The sequence below is a fragment of the Nothobranchius furzeri genome, chromosome 1 (assembly GCF_043380555.1).
Source record: "Nothobranchius furzeri strain GRZ-AD chromosome 1, NfurGRZ-RIMD1, whole genome shotgun sequence".
Lineage (NCBI taxonomy): Eukaryota > Metazoa > Chordata > Actinopteri > Cyprinodontiformes > Nothobranchiidae > Nothobranchius > Nothobranchius furzeri.
Genome location: NC_091741.1, coordinates 74,605,559 through 74,629,381, shown reverse-complemented (window position 1 = coordinate 74,629,381; position 23,823 = coordinate 74,605,559). Strand labels below are relative to the sequence as shown.

At 41.1% G+C, this 23,823-nt stretch overlaps 1 protein-coding gene across 7 annotated transcripts in view; it reads left to right on the top strand.

Annotated features, from left to right (window-relative positions):
• The window catches only part of ldb2a (LIM domain binding 2a), a 115,964-nt gene that overhangs the window by 7,073 nt on the left and 85,068 nt on the right, over window positions 1–23,823 (top strand). The window lies entirely within an intron of this gene.

The following is a 23,823-nucleotide window of genomic DNA, read 5'->3' as shown; positions in this document are numbered from 1 at the left end:
AGACTAGTTCGCTTAAAACCGATTCTGAAACGAGCACACCTGGAATCTGTAATTCATGCTTTTAGGGCAGCAGTAGCTCAGGTGGTAGAGCGGATTGCCTCATGATCGGAGGGTCATGGGTTCGATTCCAGCTCCCGCCAGGGGTATCCTGCTGCTGTGTCCTTGGGCAAGACACTTCACACAACTTGCCTGTGTTAGTGGTGGTCAGAGGGGCCGATGGCGCCAAATGGCAGCCTCGCCTCTGTCAGACCTCTCCAGGGCGGCTGTGGCTACAAGTAGCTTACCATCACTAGCAGTGTGTGAATGTGAGAGTGTGTGAAAGCATCTTTGGGTGTCTAGAAAAGCGCTATATAAGTTCAATGCATTATTATTATTATTATTATTTTATCACCTCCTGACTGGATTATGCAAATTCCATTTTAATTGGCTTACCTGCCTCCGCTCTTAACAGGCTTCAGGTCATACAGAACGCGGCAGCCAGGTTTTTAACAAACACCCCTAGAAAAGACCATATCACACCTGTACTGGCGCAGCTCCACTGGCTACCCGTAAACTTCAGAGTCAAGTTTAAAATCCTGACTTTTGTTTTTAAGGCCCTGAACGGTCTGGCTCCGGATTACCCGTCGGATCTTGTCACTCGTTATGTGCCAAACCGGGCGTTGAGGTCTGCTGATTGCCTGCTGCTTCGCGTTCCATCAATGAAATACAAAACGCGGGGGCAGCGTGCTTTTGTCTATGCTGCTCTGACACTCTGGAATGCTCTTCCTCTTTCAGTGAGGCTGGCACCATCCCTCCTCCAGTTCAAGACGGTGCTTAAGGCTCACTTTTATGACCAGGCATTTTTAAATCCCTGACTTTTATTATTTTATGATGTGTCTTTTTATTGACTGTGATTATCTGCCTTGTTGTGCATTTTATTGTTGACTGTGTATTGTTTTATATTGTGTTTTTACTTTTTATTCTGTACAGCACTTTAGTCGGCTGCCATGCCGTTTTTAAATGTGCTTTATAAATAAAGTTGGTATGGTATGGTATGGTATGGTAATGCTGTTGGTTTAGCGCTGTTGCTCTGCAGAATCAAAGTCTTTATGTTTAATTCAAACTAAGATCTTTCTGTGTGGCCTTCACATTATTCTCCCAGTGCGTTGGTGGGGTTATTCCAGTAATCCTGCATTTGTTTAACTGGTGATGGACTGGTGTTCTCCTGCATTTCTGTAATACTCAACAGGAGTCTGCTGGCAGAAATAAAACATTTACCATTTAATTTTGGAAATTTCCCAGTTTATATATTTATTTATTATTTTAAGTCTTGGCTGTTGCTTACAGGGGTCAAAAATAAACATTTTACTCAGATTTTAGGTTCTGACATCCATCCATCCATTTTCATCCGCTTATCCAGAGTCGGGTCGCGGGGGCAGTAGCCTAAGTCGAGAGGCCCAGACTTCCCTCTTCCCAGCCATTTGGGCCAGCTCCTCCGGGGAAATCCCAAGGCGTTCCCTGGCCAGGTGAGAGACATAGTCCCTCCACCCTGTCCTGGGTCTACCTTTAGGCCTCCTCCTGGTTGGACGTGCCCAGAAAACCTCATCCTGACCAGATGCCCGAGCCACCTCAACTGGCTCCTCTCAATGTGGAGGAGCAGCGACTCTACTCCGAGCCCCTCCCGAATGATCGAGCTTCTCACCCTACCTTTAAGGGAGAGCCCAGCTACTCAGCGTAGCAAACTCATTTCGGCCGCTTGTATCCGCGATCTCATTCTTTCTGTCACTACCCAAAGCTAATGACCATAGGTGAGGGTAGGAACGTAGATGACCGGTAAATCGAGAGCTTCGCCTTCTGACTCAGCTCTCTTCACCACGACAGGCCGGTACAACGCCCGCATCACTGCAGATGCAGCACCAATCCGCCTATCGATCTCACACTCCAGTTTTCCCTCACTCATTAACAAGACCCCGAGATACTTAAACTCCTCCACTTGGGGCAGGACCTCATCCCTGACCCGGAGAAGGCATTCTACCCTTTTCAGAATTTAGACCATGGTCCCAGATTTAGAGGAGCTGATTCTCATCCCAGCTGCTTCACACTCGGCTGCAAACTGCTCCAGCGAAAGCTGAAGATCACGTTCTGATGAAGCCAACAGGACCACATCATCTGCAAAAAGCAGAGACCTGATCCTCAGGCCACCAAAACGGATCCCCTCAACACCTTGGATGCGCCTTGAAATTCTGTCCATAAAGGTTAAGAACAGAATCGATGACAAAGGGCAGCCTTGGCGGTGTCCAACTCTCACTGGGAACGAGCCCGTCTTACTGCCGGCAATGCGGACCAAGCTCTGACACCGGTCATACAGTGACCTAACTGCCCATGTCAGAGGGCCTGGGACCCCATACTCCTGTAGTACCCCACACAGGGCCCCCTGAGGGACACGGTCAAACACCTTCTCCAAATCCACAAAACACAAGAAGACTGGTTGGGCAATTTTTCACACACCCTCCAGGATCCCCCTAAGGGTACAGAGCTGGTCCAGTGTTCCACGGCCAGGACGAAAACCACATTGCTCCTCCTGAATCTGAGGTTCAACAATACGACGCACCCTCCTCTCCATAAGCCCTTAATATACCTTACCAGGAAGGCTCAGGAGGAGTGTGATCCCCTGTAGTTGGAACACACCCTGCGGTCCCCCTTTTTTAAATAAGGGGACCACAGCCCCGGTCTGCCAGTCCAGTGGGACTGCCCCCTGATGTCCATGTGATATTGCAGAGCCGCATCAGCCAACACAGTCCCACAACATCCAGAGCCTTAAATAACTCCGGGCGAATCTCATCCACCCCGGGGCCTTGCCACAGAGGAGCTTTTTAACCCTTATACGACCTTAGTGCATTATTTTGTGCTCAAAGGACAAAAACGTTTGAGAATTAAAGGGTTATATAAGGGTTAACCACCTCAGTGACCTCAGCACCAGTGATTTTAGAGCCCAACTCAAAGTACCCAGACTCTGCTTCCTCACTAGAAGACGTGTCGGTGGGATTGAGGAGGTCTTCAAAGTCTTCTTCTGCCCACCGATCCACAACGTCCTGAGTAGAGGTCAGCAGCACACTGTCCCCACTATAAATACTGTTGGTAGTGCACAGCTTTCGCCCCCTGAGGAGCTGGATGGTGGACTAGAATCTCCTCGAAGCCGTACGTATGTCTTGCTCCATAGTCTCACCGAACTCCTCCCATGCCTGGGATTTTTGCCTCTGTGACCACCCGAGCCGCATTCCGCTTGGATTGCCGGTACACGTAAGCTGCCTCTGGAGTCCAACAGGCCAAAAAGACCTGATAGGATTCTTTCTTCAGCTTGACATCATCCCTAACTGCCGGTGTCCACAAGTGGGTTCGGGGGTTGCCACAATGACAGGCACCAACAATCCTGCGACCACAGCTCCAGTCAGCCACCTCAACAATGGAGGCATGGAACATGGTCCATTCAGACTGTCCCCCGCCTCCCCCGGAACATTTTGGAATTTCAGTCCTTCTGACAGGAGACTGCCAGACATTTCCAGCAGACCCTCACAATACGTTTGGGCCTGCCTGGTCTGACTGGCATCCTTCTCCACCATCTCAGCCAACTCACCACCAGGTAGTGGTCAGTTGACAGCTCCTCCCCTCTCTTCACCCTTGTGTTCAAGACATGTGACCGCAGGTCAGATTAAACAACAACAAAGTCGATCATCGAGCTGCAGCCTAAGAGCACATAAGGACACCTTTATGTCTTAGCATGGTGTTCATTATGGACAATCCATGACGGGCACAGAAGTTCAATAACAAAACACCACTCGAATTCAGATCAGGAGGGCCGTTCCTCCCAATCACACCTCTCTAGGTGTCACTTTCGTTGCCCACGTGAGCGTTAAAGTCCCCCAGCAGAACGAGAGAGTCACCGGAAGGAGCGCTCTCTAGCACCCCCTCCAAAGTCTACAAAAAGGGTGGGTAGTCTGAACTGTAGTTTGGTGTATAAGCACAGACCACAGTCAGAACTCGTCCCCCCACACATAGGCGGAGGGAGGCTACCCTCTCATTCACTGGGGTACACCCCAATGTACAGGCACCAAGATATGGGGCAACTAGTATGCCCACCCCTGCTTGGCGCCTCTCAGTGGGAGCAACTCCAGAGTGGTAGAAAGTCCAACCCCTCTCAAGGAAACTGGTTCTGGAGCCAGAGCCATGCGTTGAGGTGAGTCCAACTATATCTAGTCAGAACCTCTCAACCTCACACACAAACTCTGGCTCCTTCCCCACCAGAGAGGTGACATTCCTTGTGCCAAGAGCCAGCTTCTGTAGCCGAGGATCAGACCGCCAAGGTCCCCGCCCTCGACTACCCCCCGTCACACACTGCACCTGACCCCTTTGACCCGTCCCACGAGTGGTGAGCCCATGGGAAGGGGGACCCACATTTCCTCTTCGGGCTCTGCTCGGCCGGGCTCCATGGGTGAAAGCCCGGCCACCAGGCGCTCGCCAACGTGCCCCACCTCCAGGCCTGGCTCCAGAGGGGGGCCCCGGTGACCCACGTCCAGGCGAGGGAACACAGTTTCCATTTATATTATTGATCATAAGAGATCTTTGGGTTCTGACGTTTGAATGAAAAGTTATCTAGTAGTTTAATTCCTAATTTTTCCATTTATTTAATTTTGATTACTTGTTTCAGCCTTGAGAAAAGGAAATGTAGGTACATTCAATGTAAATTAGCTAAGCAGAGAAAAACAGATTTACCAATTAAAACAAAATCTAAGTCACATGACTTTCAGATGTCTAGAATGAGATGTTTCTAAGACAATGGAGTCTGCTCTCTGTGCTCACATCGTTACATCCTCCTGCTCTGTTTTCCTCCTGATGCTGTTTTAATTACTTGGTCTCTTCTTCAGTAAAGTCTGGAGAATTCACAACTCGACGAATCGATCACTAGTAATTGTGAGAGGGGTTTTAAAAAAGGATCACTTTTGGACTTTATATTTTCAAGTCTTTCATTGAAAACTATGTTTTATTAGAATTAATCAATACATCGACTAATACCTAATTAATGTGTTTAGACTGGATCAAAGTACCTTCTTAAACTTGAAGATGTGAAATAGTTTTATATTTTACCTTTAGGATCATTAAAACAACTTTGTTTAACTAGACCCAATGGAGATAAATAATTAAATCTGTTATTTTATTTATTTTGGGGAATTTGCCTTAAATTTGGAGTTACATGATGCAACACTAACACGGATGTTAGATCATTTATTCCCTTATACCTGTGACTGTTGTCAGAAGCTCAGCATAACTCTTTAATATGCAGATGGATTTTTTTGTGCCCTTTTCACCTGCCCTGAAGCCTCACTGAAATAAAGTGGAGTAAAAGCCAACAACACAGCTGATCGTGTGTTTGTCCTGGATCAGCTCTCACCTTTGAACCGATAACCGAGCTGCAGCTAAAACAGCCCGTGCTCCTGCGATTACTCAGGGTCTGTTTCTATCCCAACCTTATTACCTGCTCCATTCATACTTATTACCTGCCTGTCTGTATTTCTGTACCAGACATGCCTGCTATCCCATTACCTTCATTTTAGCAAACGTGAACCTGCTCTGACCTGGCAATCTAAACAGGCTTTGATGTGGGTTTGATGCCATGCATACGGTGTGATCGCGTTGTTTCGGCGCTGTCGCTCCGAGGGCGCAGACCTCTGCGTTCGGAGGCAGCTGCGATGATTTGTGGGGGAATTTGACACTTAAGCATATGCAAATTAGGCAGCGGATTAACATTCAGAGGAGGAGCTTGGTCGACCTCAGCTGGTGCGAGACCATTAGCATAGAGGACATTAATATTCAGCGGCAGAGAGAGGAGACAGAATAACACTGTAAGTAAAACTACAGCACAGAGGGTGAAACAGATGGAAAACAAAAGCATTTTAATGGAGGCGCCGTTCTAATACCCGCAAGGCTGCATTCAGGAGCTTCTGTGTTGCTGCTGACAGCGGGGCTAATGGTCGCAGTCTTCCTCGGCTGATAGACATGCGATCAGTAACAATGATTGGCAGGCCTTTTATTGGATTCTTGTGTCTATTGCACATAGTTAGTCTCATTCTCATCATTTAAATGGGCCTGCAGACCTGACTCATTGGCTTCACTGTGGAACTGGAGGAACTGGAGTGTTCATTAGGGCAAAATCCCTTGTTCATGTCAGGAGCAAAGTGGATCTGTTCCCATCAGCCTGACGTGCCGGATTGGCATGAATAGGCTGATGGTATAGAGGTCAAGTTGGGACGGGGCTGGTGGTTTCATAGAGAGGGTTTAAAGATGGGTAAAGAACAGAGAAAAGTATTTAGCCAAAAGGTGTACAGTTAAATGTGGGTTCTAAAGCAGATAATGTAAAAATCTGTGTAAATTCTGTTTTACTAATACTTTTTTGTACATTGGGAGAAAAGTCACTGGAATATTTGGAAACATCCATCCATCTTCATCTGCTTATCTGGGGTCAAGTTGCGGGGACAGCAGCCTAGCAGGAAGGTCCAGAGTTCTCTCTCCCCAGCCACTTGGGCCAGCTCCTCCGGCGCTCCCAGGCCTGCTGAGAGAATGATAAATGATAAATGACCCGCACTTGTATAGCACCTCTCAGAGTAAGGACTCCAAAGCGCTTTACACTACAGAAATAGTCCCTCCAGCATGTCCTGGGTCTTCCTTAAGGTCTCCTCCCAGTTGAACATGCCCGGAAAACCTCACCAGGGAGGTGTTTAGGAGGCATCCTAATCAGATGCTCGAGCCACCTCAACTGGCTCCTCTCGGTGTGAAGGAGTAGCAGATCTACTCCGAGCCCCTCCCAGAAGATTGAGCTTCTTGCCCTATCTCTAAGGGAGAGCACAGCCACCCTGTGAAGAAAGCTCATTTCAGCCACTTTTATCCGCAATCTCGTTCTTTTGGTCACTCCCCAAAGCTCGTGACCATAGGTGAGGGTAGGACCATAGATCAACTGGTAAATTGAGAGATTCGCCATCCAGCCCAGATCTCTCCCTTCACTATGGTTGAGCTCTGAGCAGTGATTGAAACCGGGAGTCACTGTCAGTTTTTCTAGGAATTGTTCAAATTTTTAAATTTTGCTTCCTAGTTTCGATTCCCAGTCCGCTGATCACAAGATTTCACGGCCAACCCCCGTGAAAAAAGCACGCAGAGACCCTGAGTGCAGCATCGCATCACATCCTACTTCCCTTCTCTCACACCTGGCGCACAGCGGCAAAAATGTAAGCAAATGCATCTGCCGACTCCGTGTTTGCATCCTGCAACAAAAAACACAGTGTGGAGGAAGCTCGTTGAAATGCATCAACCCCGTAGTTTTTAAGTTTCAGCTGCTCTTTTGACTGAATCATTGCTGCAGCATGTTGGTGTAGATTCTCAGTCATCCTGGACACGATCGTCCTGAGAGGTTTAGTAGAAAACAGCTGGACATTTCTGGTTATGTTGAAGACATTTTGCCTCTCATCCTAGAGGCTTATTCAGTTCCCAAGACATTGGTTGTGTTTTTTGATGTTTTTGGATCCTACCTCTTGAAAGAATCGGAATTGATAGAAACCCAAATCAAAATGAGGAATCAGAACTGGAATCGTTCAAATTCATCCGATGCCCAAACCTCTTCACCAAGACCGACTTGTAGCCTACTGCAGATGCAGCTTCAATCCAAATATCAATCTTGTGCTTTTTTGGTCCTCAGCAGAAAAGATTATGATACCTGGGAGGACAAGTCTAGTTTAGTTTGGTTTTATTGAACAAGGACAGCACAAAAATGATAAGAGCAATGCAACCGTTGGTTTGTACAGAGGTTTTCTAGCCAGAGGCTAATTTGCAAACCTAGTCCTTGGTTGGACTTTTAGAAACAACCAAATAACAGCATTTATAAAATTTATCACCACACACACTCACACACACACCTAATCAATGTAAATAAATTAATTTAGCTGATAAGCAGTGTTCACACGTTTGTTTTTGTTTCAGCCACTTTTTCACCTGGGAATTAAAATTTGTAAAAAATTTTAATAGTTTTATTGCTGATGGTAGATTGTTCCAAATCTGAGGTCCTCTAAATGAGAACAACGATTGACCAAATGATGTTTTGTATTTTGGTGGTTTGCAGTCTCCATTGGCTGTAGCTACTGTCTGGACCATCTGGACAATGTCTTCAAAATGTGCATCAAACTTGTGAAGCTTACACCTACAGTCACTCAGAAAAACAAAACTAATCTTTATTTTTTTTTTCTCAAAAGTTACTTTTAGGAATCATGGTGCATGACAGCCTTCATTTAGACATGGTTTATTGCTGCTGGGCTGTCACTACCAGCACAGAGTCAACCATATTGTTTTAGTGAAATAAAAACGCTATTCATCCTTTTTAATTATATGCCACAATTGTTTTAAGAAAGAAAATTAATTTATAACAGGTTGAGTTACAAAAAAGTAGCAAAACTTTATTATAAAGCTTACATCCAATATACTTATGATTAATAATTAGTGATTCTAAATCAGTTTTCAAGATTTCCGGAAGGCTGAGCAGGATGCGAATGTGGGTTTGAATCTGCAAAACTCGTTTTCTCCCTTTTGAGTGATGAAAAAGTAAAGCTATTCCAGCCAAAACACAATAGTGATGTTAGAGAGGATAAGGATGCTTTGGCGGGTTTGAAGCCACCCAGAATCTTTCACGTGAACACAATCAGGTTCTCCTATAAATGTTCTGGTACACAGATGTTTCTTTTTAAAGCAGTTTGTTATTCTTCACGATGCTTTGTGTTATGGCCAGTTTCTTTTCTGATTTAATAAATGTGTTGATAGATTCTGGCATTTATTTAAATATGAATGTTCAGAAGACCTTATGGGATGTAATCTTCTGAAGAAGTTTAGTGACACCCCCAAAAAAGTTTGGGACAAAAAGTAAGTCCAACGTAAGCTGCTGTCTTTGACCCCAGTTTCACACTGCAAGCATCAGCGGAACGCAACAGCAGCGGAGCGGCTCACTCGTGAACTTCAAAGTGGTCCTTTTCACACCGGGAGAGTCTTGGCCACGGCACGGCTTCCTTGCTGCGCCTCGCTGTACTTGCGAGATTCTAAAATCCCTTGAGACTTTCGACACCTTCTTCACGAGACAACAAATTCCCTTGAGATTTCCGCCATCCTTCCTCATCGAGAGATCACAACCCACGCGAGGAATCACATCGTTGCGCTTCTCGAAAGAAACTGGTGGTAAACAAAGCAGTTCGTGCTGACATGTTATAAATAACATCGCAATGTTGCATTTTATTTTGAAAATAACCGGGGATTTTACACTGAAACTGTGTGTGGTTTCCTGTCTCGCACAATGTGAACTACAGAAATTGGCGTGTCCCAGAAGCGGCTTATGGAAAAAATTGAACTCGATCCTATCTTTAGCGGCTTGGCGCGGCTTGCCGCTTCTAGGACGCACCTGAAAATTGCCGTGTCATGGCTGGTTTGAAACACTCTATAGACTATAATTGGATTATATTTGAAGTTGTTCCGCTTCGCTGCCGTTCCGTTCCGCTGATGCTTGCAGTGTGAAACCAGGGTAACCTATAGGGATGAGCCGGATACTCGTTTCAGACGAATATTCGGTACGGATAAAGCATTTTTGACGAATACGAGCATGAAACGAGTAAACCTCGTAAATATCTGTAATCGTGCTGAAGGAAAATCCTCATTGGGTAACTGACTGTCTTCACGCTCTGTGATTGGCCAGTCACATAGAGCGCCCGCCCCTCCATACACACAAAACTCTCTAGCCGGCCGGGAGCGCAGTCCGTCCGGCTCATCCACGCACACACACAGACAGTAACGGATCTCGCTGTGCTTGCTTCACTTTTGCTCACGTTTCTTCAGTTTTCCCTAGGTTTTCTTCAGCTTGCCTTTTTTTCAGTTGAATATTTAAAGTTACTTTTTTCGTAACTTACATGGTGCATTTGACAAGACAGCTGACGTGCTGCATCAGTCACTCACTACCTCAGCTGCGGTCGGGTTTTTTATTTTTTTTAACTCCATCTCTCTCCCTCTCACCCTCTCTATCTCTCTCAGACACACACACCTTAGGCCTAGTCCACACGTAGCCGGGGTTTTTAAAAACGAATATCCGCCCCTCCAAAAACTTGCATCCACACCACCTCGTTTTAAAAAAAACCTGTCCACACGTACCCGGATAAATACGTTGTTAAGGACATGCCAGACCTGTAAGCGGCAGTACTTCCCCCGTTCTTAACCTCGTCCTTCGTCTGTGGTCTTCCGCAAGGAGCAGTAATTCCGCTTGCAAAAACAAACAAGCAAAAAGCGCTTGGACAATTGATAAAGCGAGCGCAGCTCTGAGGACATCCATGCTGTCGGCTAGTGTAAACACAGGTCGCACACAATGTCAGCATTTTTTTGTCGCGGAAAGTGACGTTGTGGACCTTAAAACTCCGGTTTTGTCTGTCCACATGCAGACACCCAAAACGGAGAAAACGCAGATCTTCACTTTGGCCGGAATTTTTAAAAAGATCCATTTTCATGTGAAAAAACTCCGTTTTCGTGTGGATGACAGGCCAAAACGTAGAAAAATATCTACGTTTTGGCAGATCCCCGGCTACGTGTGGACAGGACCTTAATCAACATTGTTTTGTTTAAATTTGTGTGGGGCAAAATGCCAAGAACGTTAAGAAAAAAATCAGTTTAATCAAATTAAAATAAAAAAAATCTATATAAAGTTGTGTCTGGTTCTAGCATTTCATATTTCCTAGTTCCTACTGCATGAGTTCAGATGTATTAATCCATGCACTTAAATATTAATGTTCTAATTTTATTGAAACACTTGTTCTGTACTAGTTTCTTTACTATTGTGATCAAAAATATTTCATCTGAATTCTGAGGCTGTTCTGTAAATAGTTTTCAAATAAACGATACACATATCAACTTCTGATCAATCCATATCAATTTCAGACTTAAACTAATATATTGATGTAAACCACACCCACTTTCTGTTAAACCACGCCCACTTCCGGGTTATGCCACGCCCATTTCGAGTACAGATACAGATAATTTAGTTGTTTGGACAGATACAGATAGTGGTGTACTCGCTCATCCCTAGTAACCTACATACCTGGTTACCTGGTTACTCCACATACGTATTTCATGAGCATTTTTTAACTCAGAAGTACCCCTGAAGGACTTAGTTTTTCATCCTTTTATCAAAACTTATTTTGAGCCTGAGAGGGTTAAAATACATTTCTTGTTCAAGTTATCGTTTTTCTTTTTTGCAAAAACCCTGACTTATATTAACACCAACAAAACAAGGTTAAGAATGTTTAGAATAGTTTATTTTCCTAATTCCACTTAGTATTTTGTAAAAGTTTGTAACATTTATTGGCTTTTTTAGTTTAAGAAGCTATTGATTTGAATATTACTTAATGTTCCTAAAACACACTTTTCCAGCCTTGTTGAGACAGAAACTTACATCATTAATCAACAACGTGCCTAAAATTGTGTCACAGTTCTGGCCAAATTCAAGCAAAATTGTAAATATCTTTATGGTAACTGAACTTAATAAACATCAAAGAAAATAATCTCCTGCAGATGCCCATTTGAGGCTTCAAATTTAATTTTAGCAAACTAATGAAAATAATCAAAGGTAGTTATTCAAATGTATTTATTTTAAAAGTCCACAAGAAATGTCGTCAACTCTGCATCAGTCTAGGTGCACCCTAAACGCCCGTGCATGCTCCATGATTGGCATATTTGCAGCAGCAATTGTCTAACGCTGCTGGCTAATGCTGAGAGACGCTCAGTTGAATGGGGCTCAATGGGATTGGGTGATAAGGCATCTTATAGACTTCTAGAAAATCATACATAAACTCCATTGTATAGCTTTAAACCTTTAAAAATGTATACATTTTGGACATTTTTATAAACGTTTTTCTCTTATTTATTAATTTTTGCAGATAAAACAATTTTGGTAAACATAAGTGACACCAAGGGCGCCCCAAGGGGTGCCTAGGGGTAATGCCCCCCCCCCCCCCCCCCCCCCCAGGAAAAGCCAGTGTTAATAAATCATATTAATATTCAGTTAAATCATAAATTGATCTTGTTTATTCAAGTAATAATTGTAAAACAAAATAAAAATAATGCAATTAATGAGTAAAGAAATGATCAGAATTTTAAAAAATACATGTTTCTGGTGCTCACCATTTAAACTGAAATGTATTTTTCTAAAATGTTTATGTCTGTTTAAATTTCAGTTAAATAATTTTGATACATACTGTTTTTTAAAATAAAAATGAACAAAAGAGCAATGCAATGCATCGCCACAGGCTAAACTCTCCCAGACTTACCACAAGGACCAATTTGGTGTGCCACCCCAAAAATGTCTTTGGCCCCATCTGACCACCCCTATCAACATTTTCTGGAGGCTTCCCTGATTTGACTCTAGTACTAGTGTATTAGTTATATTAAATGTTATGTCTCTACGTATTCAAAATCTCTTCCCCACACTAAATCATTAATACATCCAACAATATGGAAATAAATGTTGTTTGCTTTGCTTCAGTAAGTCAACAGAATTATAATTATTTATCACTTTATCAACCACATTTGTAATATGCTCCTTTTCATGATTCAAGGCTTATTGACAAAGAGCAGCCGCCTGCTGCTGAAACGTTGCTCAGAGCTCTCGCATTAAAGACAAAGACATTTTATATTTTAGAAATTTACCTGTCACTGAAAGGACTAAATCACATTAACTCCTGCTTCTCTTCGTTAAGTCCCCGCCAGCATCCGCCTCGCTAAATTAAAGAATAATAGTGCTAACAGGTGAGCAGACAGGCTAATAATTTTGAAGGGACAAAGTAACATCGTCCACAAAAAGCTGTTGTCAGAGCTGAATACCTCTCGCCTGTTTATCGTTTTATTCCTTAGAAAGCTGCTCTCTGGTGTGAAATCCCTGAATAGACACAGAGAAACATGTAATTTGATTTACTGCCTCACAGCAAATCTGCTATCCTGCCCTGTTCTAAGTAATGGATCACAGTAATTAATGTTTATTTGCACATACCATGGTGATAGATGTTTGGTTATATTTGTATTTAGTAATCCCCTGCAGAGAGGAAATTGATTTGATGAAAAAAAGAGGCACACATTTAGTTTATGAGGCACTGATGAAGGACAGAACTCATTTATCTTCATACTTTCTTTTCCCTTAAACGCGTTTCAGTGTAACTCCAAGTTTGTTAAAGAATATTACAGCAGTTTCACTCATTTGTAATATTAACAGTTGGTTGGTTTCTAAGTCTTGGAATTTCACTGGAGCCATGAAAATGGCGGTAATAAAGTCTGACTTGTTAAAGGAGCTACAATCAAACATTTGCTCAAAAAAAAAGTGGTTAAAAAACTCTGAAATAAAACCCTGACCTTCTGTCTTTGCGGGTATTTATTCAAAACCTGATAATTATGTTTGCAGTTTAACCTTTAGCAGCGTTGTTGGCTCTCTAATCTTCTTCATGTTTTATGGTAAAATGATGCAACTTCTCAAAAAGTTGCAGAAAAACATGATCTTGTAAAAATTGCAAATGCAGATTTTACTGCCGCTAACTGAACAAATAAAATGAATAAATGATGCAATTGGGAAATATAAAATGAACAGATGCATCTGAAAAAATATTATATAATAATATATAAACATATTATATATATATATATGAATAAATTATTATTTTTTACATTTACGGCATGCATACTGTGGCAAGCTGTATTAACACTTAATCAGTAATTGAACCTCTCTGTAAATCCTACTTTATAGCAACTTGCAAATTGAGCAGAAAAATGTTGCACTTAGTGTTCAACTAATTAAAGAAACAACAAACTTATTTGTCTTTCTTTTCTTGTCTTTTTGCTGATTCGAAAAATTATCCAATCCTTGACTGTAAATGAATGAGTCAATCTCTGTGGAAAAAAAGATCTGGTGCTCCTATTTCCTGATACAGTGGTCCCTTCTATAACGCGATTCACCTTCCGTGGCCTCACAGTTCCACAGATTTTTTTTTGTGCACGTTTGCTTGCCTTTTTCTTTACAGCGCATTATGTTTTCCATCCAAAGGTGGAAAGTTTTGACCTTTGAAAGTGTTTAATTAGGAGAAAAAGGTGTGAAATATTTAATGTCTGACTGAGAAAAGTTTATTTAGTGTGTAGTGAGGGGTTTTACAGGAGAGGAGTGTGCAGTGCCATGGCAGGAGTGCATTAGTAGCTATCTGCGCTCCTGCGTATTTACATAGGGGAGGAGACGCAAGTCTACAACGTGACGACAAGAGCTTGAAAGCCTGGCGAGTGTGTGCACAAATAAAACTGTTCACCCATTCATGCATGCTGGAAATAAAAATGTTGAGAAGCAGACATTCAACGGTGTTTTGGTGTGCGTGCATGCGTGAGTTTTTGTGTGATGCTACTATAGCTGCGTACGCTCCATACACGGTAACTATAAAAAACATTAAGCTCACTACTTCGCGGATTTCGCCTATTGCGAGTAATTTTTAAACAAGGGACCACTGTATTTGGGCATCTCACCTCTGATTGGCCAACAGCAACGGGACTCTACCAGTGACTCCGTTTGCTTTGCAACATTGATGTTTTATCTCCATAAAAACACAAGCCTGGAGGAGTTCTGCTGTGTGGTGGAGTTGATTCTACGGCTACGGTTTGCTTCCATTAGCCAAGATGTTCTCTGCTCTCTCATGGATGCTAAATCAACAACAGCGTTCACCATCGCTAGCCAAGATGTTTGAGTCCAAGAATGCACATTTTCAGTGTGTTGTATACCCTCATGCCTTTTCTAATAGTTTCCTTGTCAATTTTCTATTGGTGGTTAATGCAGGAAACAAGGTTGAACATGCTTTTCATCCTGAAACTCAGAGTGACTGATAATGTTTCAAAAATAACATGTTTCAATCAGTTTCTCAGTGAACTTGGTCTTTAAAGCCTTTTTTGTCTTTGTTATGGTAAGTGCTGATCTCTGCTGCCTTCAAGTGCCTAGAAACAAAATCCAGACTGATGAGCTTTAACTTGTTTTGTGCTATAATTCTGCATTATGGCTGCAAACCTGTTCTCTTCTTTATGCTGCATTTAGATATTCACACCAGTCAAGTGGGCCAAGTGTGCTTAAACACATTAAGACTACAATGCAGAACCAGCACATCATGTTATGATGCGCCTAACATGTAAACCAGGATAATACTCCATATTCTCACCATCACAAACGGCGATGCTCATTAAAACCTACAGTACCCATCATTTAGGTGCATTTTACATTCATTTGTTCCCATATTCTCTGGTGAATAGTGAGTCACAACTACAGTTTGTCACAATAAGTCATGAGAAATCTAATATTTATTTAAATTTGACTGTATTATTTGATATAATCTGTTTCTCCTCTCAATGTAAGCCCAGCTATGTTTAGGTTCTTATTCCAAAGATGATCTTTTTTTGTGGCTCTGTTTCATTATTGTCTATATTTATTCCAGTTAATAATTGAATAATCACTGACTTTTTTCCAATAAGTACACGTAATTACATGGTGGCTGATGTTCTGGTTAATGTTCAGCCGTTTCAGAGAGACATATTTATATTTTATATTTTAATGTTGTTTGTTTATGGGATGCTCTGAGATGATGTTCCCAGAAAACCATCTGAATAGAGAATTATAAAAAAGACCTCTGGTCAAATTTCAAGCGTCAGTCACATCCAGCAGGATGCTCGGACAATAGACCCACCTTTTTCCTGGCTCTTTCCCATGGTTCCTTCCAGGCTGCTCTGTTGCTCTGATAACAGAGAAGACAGACGTGCCTGAAGTCCATCCATGTCCTGTTGTTGTCGTTGTCGCTTCTGAAACCGAGAGGTCACATTTTGAAATCTTGAATTAGAACCATGCTGTGTTCCCTTGAAACTATTTTTGTGAACAAAGTTAAAAAATAAATAAAATGAAACATGTAAAAATTTGATAACATTTAAATTTGTTAGCTGATTTCAACATTGTATTTAACTTTTAAAGACAAATGTAAGTTATCTTCTTTACTGTAAAAACTTTTATCTACATTTTCTTTTCTTGTTTATAATTTTCAGAATTGGACTTTCAGTTGATTGACTTGGACAACGGACTATGTGCTCGCCCTTAAGGCCTTACGTGTGCACTAGTAGGGGCGTGGTAGGTGCAAATGTTTAAACTGCTGGTATATCCCCCAAATCCCGGGATGTACCGGCACCCCAAGGCCCCTATGTGTGTGTATGTGTGGTGATGTGATGGAGCGGGAAGAGGGAAATGTTCAAATACTTACAATTTAGCTGTCATCATTGATAAGTAATATGAGGGCTGTCCAAATTAGGACCCAATAATGAGGTTAAGAAAATATTTTAAATATCTTGGATAGTGCAACGATTTATTGGTTACTTGTGTGAAAATTCAAAAATAGCACCATAAGGAAAAAAAATTCTGATTGTATTACAGCGATTGAATTCATGAACATGAGTAAAAAATATGTATTATGAAATTTTGTTTTTGTAAAGATAGCATGAGTTTTCATTTATTCTGGACAGTTTTTCATGTAGTCCATGTCAAAAGAAGAATAAGTTACAAACATTGTAGAAATATGACATTTCTGTTTTTCACCCAGTGTTTATAAAAGTAAATAGTAATTTAAAGACCAAGTTTAATGAGAAATTGTTTTTACTTGTTATTTTTAAAAATATGATCGGCCACTCTGAGTTTCACATGCAGGCTAAAAATGAAAATGGTCTTCTAACCCAGTGTTTCCCAACCATGGTCCTCAGGGACCACGGTCCTACATGTTTTCCATGTCTCTGCTTCAGCACACCTGACTTACATGGCTCCTCAGGAGGACATCAAGTGCTGCAGATACTGGTTAGTCACTCATTCATTTAAAGGGACTTTACGGAGTTTTGAATTTTTATGCTCGCGATTGCCCCCTCAGGCAAAAAGCATAACGGCAGCTTCAATAGTAGGCTCGTGCATGAGGCGCGCATGCTGTACGTGCACACTCCTTAACGAAAATAACAGCTGGCAGTCAGCTCCGTGTGTGTGTGTGGCCCGGAGGACAGAGGACAGGAGAACGTGCAGCTAATTAATTAAATAATTTGGTTCTGTACCTTTATCTTCAGCACAGCCGACAAAGGTTTATGATGGGTCAGTCCGTCAGCTTCACAGAGCTTCCCTTCCCTTGCTTTTAAAATTGTTCCAGAATGAAAGTTGAACCCACATATTTTTTATCTGTGAATTCAATGCCTTTCGGCGAGTCTCAAATAAAAATGTGGGCATCTTACTGTAAAAAAAATATACCATTAATGTAAAAAAATGAACTCTAAATAAACTTTGTTCACATCTAGACTCAAACACGTATCTTCCGCATGGGAGTCTGTCTTCTATCTAGGTGAACTAAAGCACCAGTAATGTCTTTCATATCTGTAGCTTTTATATTCCTGATGACAGCTGAAACAACGTTCAATGAACGGTTCAGAGCAAAAATGGCGATTTTGTTGCTAATTTGTGGGAAATATCTAGAAGAAAGTAGCTAAGGGTCCTCAGAAATGTAGCTAGGTTCGTCACTAGGCGTTAGGAACAGCGACAAAGTCGCTGAGTTGGCACTACCTCTCTCTCTGCTGCTAAAGCTACTGATAGCAAATGCTACGGCCGATGCCTGAGCGTGAACGCGCATGAAGCAGCCTGCTCGACCCGAGCAGTTCTCTTTTTCTGTGATTTTACAGAAAAACAGGCAATCACAGTAAAAATGCCAGGGCTCATTCTACACGACAAGGGCATTGCAGGAGAATGTATGAAGAAGAAATTTATTATTTCTATACATGTTTTGGCTGTCAAACTTCCATAATGCCCCTTTAAGTCAGGTGTGTGTGGCAGCAGGGAAACACTGGTGTTTAAAAGTGCAACATAGAAAACATGCAGGACGGTGGTCCCTGAGGACCAAGGTTGGGAAACACTGTACCCCATTTTTCCGGCATTAGCTGCCGATAGGAAATAGATGAGCAACTCTCTGATTAGCAAAGTCACACAGCTCTACATCTAACTGAAAGTTAGCATTCAGGGACTCATCCATCATGGCTCGTGATGGGGAAGGCTGTTGTTGATTCAGCATCCAGGAGAGAGAAGAAGAGAAAATTCACAGACATCATATGTGAAGTCCATGGCACATTTCAAACAGGACCAGAAAATAACTTTTATCCCCTCATTGACCCCATTTTTTATTTTTTTATTTTTTTTAGAGACCCATGGTCCAGAAGCAGATGGGTGTGACTTTGGCTCCTTATTCCTCAGGCTCACTTCTAGTTCCTGAAACAGGAGTGCCATGCCTTACCACAGAAATCAACTCACAAGGCATTCATTCGTACCACTGCAAAAGTATTGAAAAAACAGGTGAACTTGGTCATGAGGATGGTTTATAAGTGCCACAGGGATGAGGCTATACCATTGCTCTGCAGAAAAAGGTCCTCGGCTTGATTCCCAGCTGGGGCTTTTTTGTGTAGTTAAATGTTCTCGTGTGTGCGGGTTTTTTCTGGTGCTTTACATGAGTAAATGGATTGATGATGGTTAAAAAAGTCTTACTCATCTGAAATAGATTTGATTACTTACTTTTTAATTGGCACAATTTCAATGCTAAATTAAAGAGGGTTGGAAAAATTCGGAATATCATTAATAATGATCATTTTCTATTGTCCAAAAATTTTGTTATCTCATTCAGGGCGTAATGTAAAGAGGGGTGGATGGAAGAGGCTTAACATTGATTTTCATTGTAACATGCAGCCTGTAAAGCTTTGTAATTCTTGCTGTGTATTTCCAGCATTAGCAGCAGTGAGCACACAGAGGAACACTGTACTTGAGTTAATTTTCACCACCATCCCGACTCTGCTTTGTGCTGGTTTCTGGGTGTTTCATCATTTAGCAGATCAGCTATTTGAGCCTGATGTAGTTTTCCTGCTAGATGAGCTGAACTCAATTATTCTGAATAATGATGGACTACAGACTGTTTTACTTATTTTTTATTCACATTCACTCAGAGACTTGCTCTGCATGCATGCTTCTCTGTGGTTTCCAAATCCTCATGAACCTCTTTACTCAAAAATGTGCACATAGCTCAATATTTGCATTAACGGCATGTCAGAAAGCTGAAGCACATAAGAGAGAATCACACTTTGGCTCATTCGGACCACTCGTTTGCGGAGCTGAGTTTTTACCTTGCGGAGGAGGGTTTTTGATATGTGTCTACTTTTCTGTTTATTAGCTATGTCCCTCAAAAGATTTTGGACATTTTAGAAATGCACTAATAAACACAAATTATTCTGGATTTTCATTTTTATCTAGAGTTTATAAATCACAGCTTTTATTTTTAACAAAAAAAAAAGCATCTTGTGAATTTCCCGACACAGGACCAGGTTTTATTCTTATTTTCTCCCATTTTAAGTGACGTCATCATTTGGGAACAGCATTTTTATCTATTTAGGGTACATTTGTCTTTGGTGGCCCATAAGGTTCAACAACATAAAAGAACGCAACACAAAGTAAAAGAGTACAAAACAGCACTCGGGACCATGTGACTTTACAGTGGTGTTGGTTGTGTGATGCCCAGTTCCAAAATGCAGTTGTTTCTCATTTATGTAATTTTTTTTCTTAATTAAAACAGAAAACACAGAGTTGTTTCATCAGAGGGCACCGCCTAGGGGCAGGAAACAGTATTGAACCCTTAAGCTCACTTCTCTCTGCTTCCGTGATACCGCTGTAGTAGGGCTGGGCGATATGGCCTAAAACCAATATCACGATATATTGAGGATTTCACCTCGATAACGATAAATGGACGATAACTACAGTTATGCACAGAAACAAAAGTTGTCCACTAGATGGGGTTGTCACATGTAATTTTTATGTGACTCAAGGCGGTACAGCTTCTTAAAGGGACCTGGACATTGCCAACCTACACAAATCTTTTCATTTTTTTATTATCAAATTTATTGACATGGGAAGCTGTAATACAATCAAATTTATTCACATGCCCAGCACTATGCTGTAGGCAATGCCTCTGGCCAGGCAACAAAGCTAAAATACATTGTTTTACAATTCTTATTCTGCTCTTTCTTATACAGTATATATATATATATATATATATATATATATATATATATATATATATATATATATGTTTATTTATTTATTTATTTAAGGAATGAACTGAAAATTCCACCAATGAAAATCTTTGGCCAAAAATGACCCAAATTTGCATTTTTGGTTTTCGGCCTGAAACACCTAAATCACCAAAACAAGGCGGCTGAAACAGGCTGGCAGGTGAACCCCATTTTCGTTTCATCTCACTCCACCCTCATGTGGCTACTTGCTCCTTGCTTCATAAAAATCGATTTCAAAGGTAAAGCTTTTCCCTGTTAAGCTATGCTGTTTTCTTACAATCGCTGGAATATTTGTATCGGTAATGTGATGCATTTTTTTACATTTAGTTGCACATCCACCACGTCTGTCCAGCTTTTTTTCTCTCCTTTTTTTTTTACATTCCTGCTATGTTGGTCACTATTAGCGGGGTGTTTACCATCTTTCTACACCCACCCTGTTCTGAACTTGGTGAAAAGTTTTGGATCATGTGTGTGAAGCTTGTTTACTCTCATGAAGCACACAGACTCCCTGTTTCTGCTGCGCAGCTTCAGTGTCACTTTCTTTCTCAATGTACAGGTGAATATCTTCATCAGAGGGTGAGTATTACTTTTACCACTGTTACAGCTTACCAGACAAAGAGCTTTGTCAACAATGAGCAGGCCTATCTGTATAGTAAATTTCTCCTCTCTAATATCTCTAATATATAATAATATTCATCCCACCTCCCCCCACCCATCCCCCTTGTATTGGTAAGCGCATTGCCAGGGTAAATGAAGAGAACTGAATATCAGTTGCAGTTTTCTACATTAAATCGTCTTTTGTTTTTTGAATTTTCAGGTGGCATTTTACTTTTTGGGACTCTGGTAGTTTATTCTAAAGGTGAAGTGGTAGCAAATGGCTGTTTCTACTTCTCTGACACTATTGAGCGGAGAACCTCTCACAGCAGTTGTGTTTCAAGTGTGACCAAAAAGCTAAATTAAAATAAATAAATTAAGCAGAAAAGAATTTTTCACAAACCATGTCTTACTCCTCTCAAAATGTATATCACAAGACGCATGACATTTAAGTTTGTCTTTAATGTATTTCTCAGTCACAGTTTACTTTCATCATGCAAACAAGCAACAAGTGAGAATGCGTTCAAAGTCAGTACTAACAAGGGCAATATGAACGCCGCACTGAGAAATATCAGAGGAATTCCAGTATTGATGAACCCTCCAGCTCAGGAAGCAGGGAAACGTGTGTCAAGTTGATTCTTTATTGGTCCAATTAGCTCAACAGAACAAAACAATCTAAAAAGGTGGTGTAGTGTTAGTGGGTCAAATCCAGAACCTGTAACAACTCTAGATTGTAATTCCTCATGGTTTCAGTGGACATTTCTATCTAATTTGGGTCGGCTTTTGTTTTGTCGTTCAAGTTCAGTGAGTCAAAACCCATTGAAAAGATAAATGACGTGTTATTATGCAGATAGAAAACATAAAATTACATACAATTTTAGAACTTTTGTTAATTCTTGAAATGTTGAGCTTTTCAACATTGCCTGACAGCTTTTGAGTAAGGTGAAATTTATCAAGTTATTAATTCATGACTGATTTTTTATTTATTTAAAATTAGAATGACAGCTCGGTGGCAAACCAGTGAATGTTCAGTAGTTTTATATTCAGCTCTCATTTCTTTTCCAGTTTTGATATTTTGAGTTGTGTTGGAATACATTTTTATAAATTTTGTTGATGTTTTCAGAAAATATCACCTGTCAGGGAGTTGGAGTGTAACTTGCCAGCGTATATCTGCAGAAGTTGTGATATTATTGTTGCTGCAGCAGTCAATCCCACTGCCTTCCATGTAAAAGCCAGCAGCGCTGAATGTTCTCTGCTGCCATTTCCCAACCTCCTTTGTATTCAGCTGTCCTGCATTAAAACGACAGACAAATGAGTTCTGCGTGTTAACCCCAACTTTACCTATAACAGCAATCAGGTATTTGTAGATCAGCTGGGTGATTTCTGCTTTGGCACAATGAAAGAGAAAAACATCGAGACACAAACAAATTAGCAGATGTAAAACAAAGCTTTTTAATGACTTCATTTGGAAAAAGAAAGTTCATTTCTTGGGAGCGTGGAGAGGCTGTCCTAGGGCAATGACTTTCTCCCACTGCATTCATTTCTCTTGGCAGGTGGCTGTTTCGTGGCCAAATGCAGCAACGTGTATAGTCTGAATGATATTAAAACACTTCAGACCCATGAGAATAATCCTGCACTGATGTCAAACGTTTATCCATGCCAGAACTTGGTTTCTGTTTTATTTTAAGAACTGTAAATGTACAAAAGGTTTTTATGTTTACTAAGCACAAAATTCATATGTTGACCTCAAATATAATCAAGGGCAATTAACCTTATCATTCTGTTCATACAATTTTGTTTACTGTAATATTATACTTTTTCAAGAAGCTTTTCCTCTTTTGTTTCCCACTGAAAGAAAGTTTTCATTTCATCCACATTAGCTAAAGGGCTAAAACCCTATCAGTCTTACAGCATTTGGCGTGGTTGTAGCTGATAGTCAACTTGAGCGCCTTGGGAGATATGGTCAAACCATAAATCAATTTTTTTTTTATTTGACTTGATTTTGTTTAAAACTTTGTGGGCAGATTGTTTCAAATAATGCTAAAAGAGGTAACTGCTCCAATTAAAGTGAGCAGCAAATGGATAATTATTGCCTGCTGCTTTTTTATATAAAAAAGACAGTTAAGTAATTATTTAACTGAAAATTTTTTAAAGTACAAAGATGAATAGCTGTATAGATTACAAAAAAGATCAGCCAGCTTAGCACGCCAACCTAGCTTGAATGCTATCTTGACCTGCATTAATGTCATTCTAAACTTCAAATTAACTGTGGAAGAGGAGGGAGGAGAATGAAAATGGATTTATCTTTTGTGTACTGGACCTAATTGATTAATGTAGCATTTAACATTAAGCTACATCAGACTATTGTTTTAGCCTCTTGTGGCATTAGCAGGGGTGTGCTAGCATACAAGTGCCAGTTTGAGATGCTTTCCTGTGTTAACATTGCAGATTTCATTGAAACAAGTGATTAGCACAGGTGAAGGCTGATGAGATAATTCAGCAGTTAGAAACAGATGTGTCTGACCAGGAACATATAAAAAAAATTACTTGTTCATTAATGTTACAAGGTTGTTTGTACATGCGTGCACGGAATGAAGCTTGGTGCTCAGCTCCTTCCAGAAGGGGAAGGGGGATCAGGGGCAGGATAGCCTAAAAATCTAGACCAACCATTGTAGCAAAAATATTTTGCTCTGCAGGTCGGTCTAGTCATGCTCCATTGTAACCTCAGCAGGTTTACTTTTGGCCAAACGGTTTTATGTCTGGCCAACCACAGCGCTCTACACTTGTTGGGTGCTTATCTAGCGTGGCTAGACTAAATAACATATAAAGGGTGGCTAGGGGCAGGAGGTCTAAAGATATCTCAGGAGCTCCTTTAAAATCTCCTCCTCCTCTCCACAGCTTTAGATAACAGATTACAAAACTTGTTCATCAGATTGTATTTTAAATGTTTTACTCCTTAAGTGTGATTTTGAATATAATGTAAAACCATGCACAAACCTCAGTGACAGG